General features: G+C 33.2%; 1 long non-coding RNA gene across 1 annotated transcript in view; it reads left to right on the plus strand.

Moving 5' to 3' along the window:
* The window catches only part of LOC107450439 (uncharacterized), a 10,670-nt gene extending 3,984 nt beyond the window's left edge, over positions 1-6,686 (plus strand). The window contains exons 3-4 of the long non-coding RNA XR_011637527.1: positions 3,290-3,324; positions 5,738-6,686. This is a non-coding gene — a long non-coding RNA (uncharacterized lncRNA). The remainder of the gene's footprint in view (positions 1-3,289; positions 3,325-5,737) is intronic.
* The last annotated feature ends 245 nt before the right edge of the window (positions 6,687-6,931 follow it).

The following is a 6,931-nucleotide window of genomic DNA, read 5'->3' on the forward strand; positions in this document are numbered from 1 at the left end:
GTTTTTGCATTTTATTATTTTCTGGCTAAATATATGTACCTATAAACTATATATATATATATATATATTTGTGAGGTAATTTTAAGTATGGTATCCATACACTCAATGATTTAAGCTATTCATTTGCTTCAAACTTATGAAAATGGTAATAAAAATCAACATCCGCTCTCAAAAATAGGCACCCATTCTCAAGACTCACCTTACCGTTTTTTTTCTTGAAATAATCATTAAATGGTATCCGATTTTCTTTCTCCGTCGCAAGAGGATTTTTCACAAAATTAATTGGAGTTTATAAGGATATACAGTGAATTCGCGGTAACTCGAATTTGATAGGTCTGACGAAAAACTTCGACCTATCGGAAGTTCGACTTACCGTTAGTTTCGGTTTTGGACTTTCAAAATATTGTCGGATTATTTAATTAATGCTTATTAATTACAAATCTTCTGAATGCTTACAATAAAGATCATTTTTCTGACAAGCCATTTACGATAAGACTGTTTGAAGCACTTTATGATACCCTGGTCCATCGGCTGCAACTTTGCTGTTGTGTTTGGCGGTAGAAACTACAAGTTTACTGCTCTCAAATTAGGTAGATCACTATGCTCTGTGCATTTATCCATAAAGAGTATCACTTTTCTTTCTTTAGCGAAGAATTTCCGATCCAAATTTCTTACATAGTCTTCAAATAAAACTGATGTCATCCAAAACTTTTTGTTAGACTTGTAATCCAAAGGATATGTTTTTTCATTCTTGAAATATCGGGGATTTCGGTATTTTCCGATAACAAGTAAGGGCAATTTCTCTGTCCCAGACGCATTTCCTCCAACTAGAACAGTAAAACGTTCCTTGCTCATTATACCCCCTGAGCAGTTTTCATCCTTAAACATCATAGACTTATTTGGAAGACATTTGAAAAATAAACCCATTTCATCAATATTGAAAACATCATTTTAACTGTATCCTTGAAGTAAATTTGGTAACGTTTCATTTAACCATTGTTCACTTACTTCAAGAGGGACAGCTTTAGCTTCTCCATGAAGAGTGCGAAAGACATTGTGTGTGTGTTGCAAAGGAAGGAGCAAGATATCAGCTCCCAGGTTTTTTTTTTCTTGCTTTAAAAGATCCAAAAAAATCGAGTTAAAGGGAGTAAAATTCGAGTAGTCGAGAATAATTAAAACGAAATTGAAGATAAAAGGGTCGGGACCTCATAAAAAAAATCGAGTTATAGTAATATTCGAGTTATCGTACTTCGAGTTATAGCGAATTGACTGTAATTGCATATTTTGTACAATCTGGAGTCGGATCCAAATAATCCGTTCATATATAGACAAGTGAGATATGGTTTCAGGTGTAATTGTTTACACTGAAACGAATGAGATAAAATCAAAGTAGATGGGATTAATATAGTTTAAATAAATATTGAAGGTTTTATGTATCAACAGTACAATTTTTTGTTTATACATATTTACACGTCTGACAATGCTTTATAGACCAGCGAAGCACTGTTTCTCGTATATTTATTTTATGTGAAATCTAGTAAAATAAAATCTAAACCAATCAATATAACTTATAATTTGAAAGCTGTAAGAGTATTTATGCAAAGACGGATATATAAATTAAAAACTACGATCTTCATAGATATAAACAGGATTTTTTTAAAAAAACTCTTAGCTCTATTGACTTGATTTTGTTTTTATTTTACATATAGCACAAAAAATACACAAGAAACAATACTTCATAGGTCTAGATATTAATTTCCGATGCGTAAAAATGTTTAAGTCAATACAAAAAGCATAAATTAGAAGAAAAAAACTTAATTTTTGCGCATAAAATATTCATAACTTATAAACTTTTAGTCCTAGCCGGCCAGGTGGTCGAGCGGTAAAAATTCTAACAGCGAGGCCGATGAACGCGGGTTCGAATCCCGCTCGCAACATGGATGTCTATCTTCCTCTCTGTGCTTGTTTTCTTTCGCATGAATGTGGCCCACCTTATGAACGAGTATCTGTGGCAGTTTGGCTTGGATAATATCACTCGCTTTCGTGAATCAGGGTCGCAAGTTGACACCAGATAACGTTAAATGATCCTCCATGGCAATATCTATCCTAAATTTTGAACATTTTACTTTTGAATTTGGGAGTTATAACTTAAGAAGCATTTAAGAATAGCCATTAGGAAACATAAACCATACAATTGACTTCAAAAATAAGTACAAAATAAATTATCCAGAATTTATTAATTAGAGTTTATTTACTTTATTGTGTAAAGATCATGAATATTAAACACTTATTATCGGTAACAGTAATATACGTCGAAGTAGATCTGCACAATAGTCTACTGGCGATGGTCTAAGAAACATTCCTAAAGACGATCCGAAAACATACCATCACGAGTTTGGTCTTCTGCGGAGGGGGTGGCTATCCCGTTTTGGTAGCTCTACATCCTGCGCGGGAAGTCAAGCACTTTACGGTAGGGCAGAGGCGAACCAATTCCACGTATCCTTGGTCACTTCGCACACTGATCAAAGTGGTCAACCAACGGCTCTCTGACCGCTGCCAGTGATACTTGACTTCGGTGTTCTATTGGGAACCATGTCTTTACGATAAATCCACTTTAGGACCTACTTATTATAAATGAGTATTACTATTGAATGTGTCTTCCAAGTTATTTGTTGAATTACAAAGCAAATAAAGTGTCAACTATCTGGCCACTTCACTCGCACTTGCTGGAAGAAAATATTTTCTAGCTTTCAGTAGACTAGAAAATGCATCAAATAATAAAAATCAAAGTATACACGCAACAGTTATTGGAATGTCATTAGATGTGTACAAACTAATATAATAGAACAGCTTTGCTGATAAAAAGGTATAAAAATTCACGAAACTTTTTAACGTGTCTTTACGTTTGCCAAAAGTGTTTATCTCATATATTCTCATACAGATGTTAGTATAAATAAAGTTTAAAAAAATATTTTTTTGAAAGAACTTGAAAAGAGAAAATAGTTTTATTCTTCTCAGACCATAAGCGAAAAACCTTAGGCGCATTATTTCGTAAAGCGTGAAAGTGTTTCAAAAGTGACAGATGTTTGCAACAAAAGTTGATGATTTCCACATTTTTCGATTTGGTCTGACGAAAAGAAAATTATTCTCTTCCTCTAAATCTTCTTCAAAAACATAAATATTAAAAAATGTATTTCATTTTTATTATTTTTTATTTTTAATTATCTGCCTGTTTGTTTATTTATAGAAAATCATTGAAATATCTGCAGACAAATTTTTTTTCTTGCAGCATCAGGGAGCAATTGTACCTCGTGTTATCATCAGGTATAGAACTATATATCCTGTTACAAGTTAGGAAAAAACCATTATTCCTCTAAGAGGAGCCTGTTTGCATCTAAGTGCACGCCAAATGGATGCCAAGCTTCCAGCGCGAACGTATATCAACATCGCTAATTCTTAAATCGACGTTGTACAGGCTCCTTTTGCTTGTTTTATTTAGTGTGAAATGTGAAATCAAAACTTATTAAAAAAAAATTATTGTTCTTTTTCATGCAAAATTAGAGATTTGTATCCTATTTAATTTAAATTTTATTGGTATTATTTTTTAAAAAATGAATCAGAAAGTGCATTCGAAATAAAAAAAAATTGCTATTCTTTACGCACAAAACTTTTTTTGCAGACGATTTTTTCTTCTACAGCAAAACAAAAGTAAAAATTCTTTACCTCGCATGTGATTTGTTAAGGGCATGTCAGCCAAAAGAAATGCCATTTTCAGTGGTCCAATCAAATTCAATGCTCTTTCAACGTCATATGATTGTAACGTTTTAAAAAACCAATGTTCTCCTTATTATCGAAATATGTCGCCATGTCTACGATTCCAGAAAAACTACGAAACTATAACTTTTCTTTAATAATTCTATGATAGACATCGTAAGAGATAGCACGAATTAAATTTCTATATGACGTGGTTAACTTTTAAAAACTTTTATATTGTTTTGAAAGCATATTTCTATAATTTGGCAACGAAATAAAACGGAACTATATGCAGTCGCGGATGATTACTTAAATCCTTTACCGCAATGGTCTTTTCTTCACTTGCAATGTAATATAGCTTAAATTTAAGCCACTACACAGACTGGGCAGCGCAATAGTTTATTAATATAAGCAATGAATTAAAAATGACTGTATACGAGAGTTCTAAATATAACCTAGTTTGTATCTTTGTGGTGCTCTTTTCTAACTTGTGCGATTTGTTCTTCAACTGCAGAGCTTTTAAGCCGAACTTTGCAATAAACAAATAATTCAGCATTCAAAAATATTTTTGGAACGTTACATTTGTACACAAACGACATTACTTTTCTGTTAACCCACTTTCGACCAAAGGTGCTTAAACATATAATATAAATATTTTGTCTTGCCAATAAATATTTTTCATTAACAATGTGACGTATATTTTCCCCTAATTTTATTTTTTTGCTATTGTCAATGGCATTGAAGACCCTTATGAGATGTTACTAATTCAACTGGAGTACACGCTTTCTGTTGCGAAATTTTAAAACTACTCTAGTTTCTTAACTTGGGACTGTTGTAGACAAATTTGACATTTATGAAAACATATTATTATTCCATTTGAGATTAAACATATGTTTTTATGATGGATTAAAAATTGAAATTCTGCAAATAAAAATAAAGCAACATTTCTTAAAAGAAACGTGTTCAACGAAGTGGCTTGCCTATTGATTTCGTCAATGGTAATGGTGGATATAGGCACCTTCTTATTTCTTGCAAAAAGTCTTGCTTTTTATGCACGAAACTCTTTTTGTAAATTAATGAATGTAATTTACGCATATTTCAATGAAAATAAAACCACATTTTGTAAAATTTCTGTACTTGGCCCAAAATGGGTTAAGCATCACACGGATCACTTCGTTTTTGACTAAAATTAGAGTAAATACACTGAAGAGCCAAAAAAAAAACTGGTATACCTGCCTAATATCGTGTAGGGCCCCCGCGAGCATGCAGAAGTGCTGCAACACGATGTGGCATGGATTCGATCAATGTGTGAAGTAGTGCTGGAGATAATTGACACCATGAATCCTGCACGGCTGTCCATAAACCAGTGGGAGTAAGAGGGGGTGGGGATATCTTCTGAACATCACGTTACAAGGCATCCCAAATATGTTCAATAATGTTCATGTCTGGGGATTTTGGTGGATTTCCGATACTCACTATATTCTCGTGAAATGGTCGTACGTGAAAATCCAAATTTCATTGCTATCTTGGAGATGCTATGTCCCATCTCCCGTGCGCCGACTATAACACCACATTCAAACTCACTTAACTCTGTATAACCTGGCATTGTAGCAGCAGTATCTAATCTAAGAACTGTGCTAGACACTCGTTGTCTTATATACGCGTTGCCGATCGCAGCGGTGTACTTTGATTGGCTCCATACCCCTTTATTTGCGTACTCATGCCTGTACCAGTTTTTTTTGGCTCTTCAGTGTATTAATGAAACGGTTCTATTTTTGATATTTCACTATTTATAGCATTTTCAACTTCAATTTTATTTTGTTGTTAAAATATGCTATATTCCTTATATGGCTCTATTTTTGATATTTCACTATTCATAGCATTTTCAACTTCAATTTTATTTTGTTGTTAAAACATAATATGTTCCTTATATGCTCAGTAAATGCAAAATTAAATATAATCTCACCAAATGTTTCTTTTGCAGAAGCGTTTTGCCATCATCATATGAGTCATAGCAATCACATGCAGTTTGTATTTAATTTACATCGAAGCAGCTGACAATGAAACAAGTACAGATCATCCTATAGAGGCGCCTATATATGAAAGAAGTGAGGAACGTAGAAAAGAAGCTCTTCATTCCCACACAGTTACAATTTTTATTGATGCTTGGATTAGTTCAAACGTCGAGCAGAATTTCTTTCTCATTTGTTTACATCTCTGTCTTAACTTATACAGATTCGTTTGGATTTTTCACGAGAGACTGTTATGTTTTGTGAATTTGAAATTAAACTCCAGCAATTAAGAAATATTTATGATGCAACCTTTGTGATTGATGTTGTTGTTGTTTCTAAGGACGCTTGGACAAGCTAAGATCGCCAGCCACTGATCTTTTGCGAATTAAGTCAGGAAGATATATATGCCTCTTGTTTTACAAGAGAGCACCACGTGGGTGAAAGTGCGTCTTAGTTCAGGGTCCCACGAATAGATGGCAGCACTACTCCTTCATGATACCACTTCTTTCATTTAGGGTAATGACATCTGAAGGGTAATGACATTTTCTCCAGATTCCTGTACCTATGATCTCAACGGCCGACCACAGGGTTTTCAAGTTCACAGATTTTACGAGCACGCTTATCGCACGCACTCGGTGGGTCTTAGCGGAGTCAAAGATGTAACCCCGGCTGTCCCGAACCGAAGTCTAATTCTCTAACCACTGGGCTACCAAGGCTCTTTTGTGATTGGTGTATTTTAAATGTGTATAAATTGTATGAAATTTTTTTTTTCAAAATAGTTATGCTTTATTAACTAAAATACTATTTATGTATGCTTGGCTTTTTATTAAACCAAAAAAAAAGCCAAAAAAATTTCAAATTAAAGAGGTTGATGCTGTACAGTGATCAGCTAGGCCATACTTTTCAAAAGTGGCATTTTTACATCAAGTGGTTGCGTAGTATTTTTTCCAGACAACAAGTTCGCTTAATTTTCATTAGATAATTGCATAATACACACAGACATACTGTTAACTAGCAGAAAATTGAGATGTTTTTTTATTAATTTTTTTTATTTATTAAAAATGGTATAAAATAAGTTCGGATAAAAAATAAGTAAATAAAATAAATAAATAAATGCCTCATAGAATAAGAAGCTTGTATAAATAATATGCTCCACAAAATTTTTT

Source organism: Parasteatoda tepidariorum, chromosome 8 (genome assembly GCF_043381705.1).
Source record: "Parasteatoda tepidariorum isolate YZ-2023 chromosome 8, CAS_Ptep_4.0, whole genome shotgun sequence".
Classification (NCBI taxonomy): domain Eukaryota; kingdom Metazoa; phylum Arthropoda; class Arachnida; order Araneae; family Theridiidae; genus Parasteatoda; species Parasteatoda tepidariorum.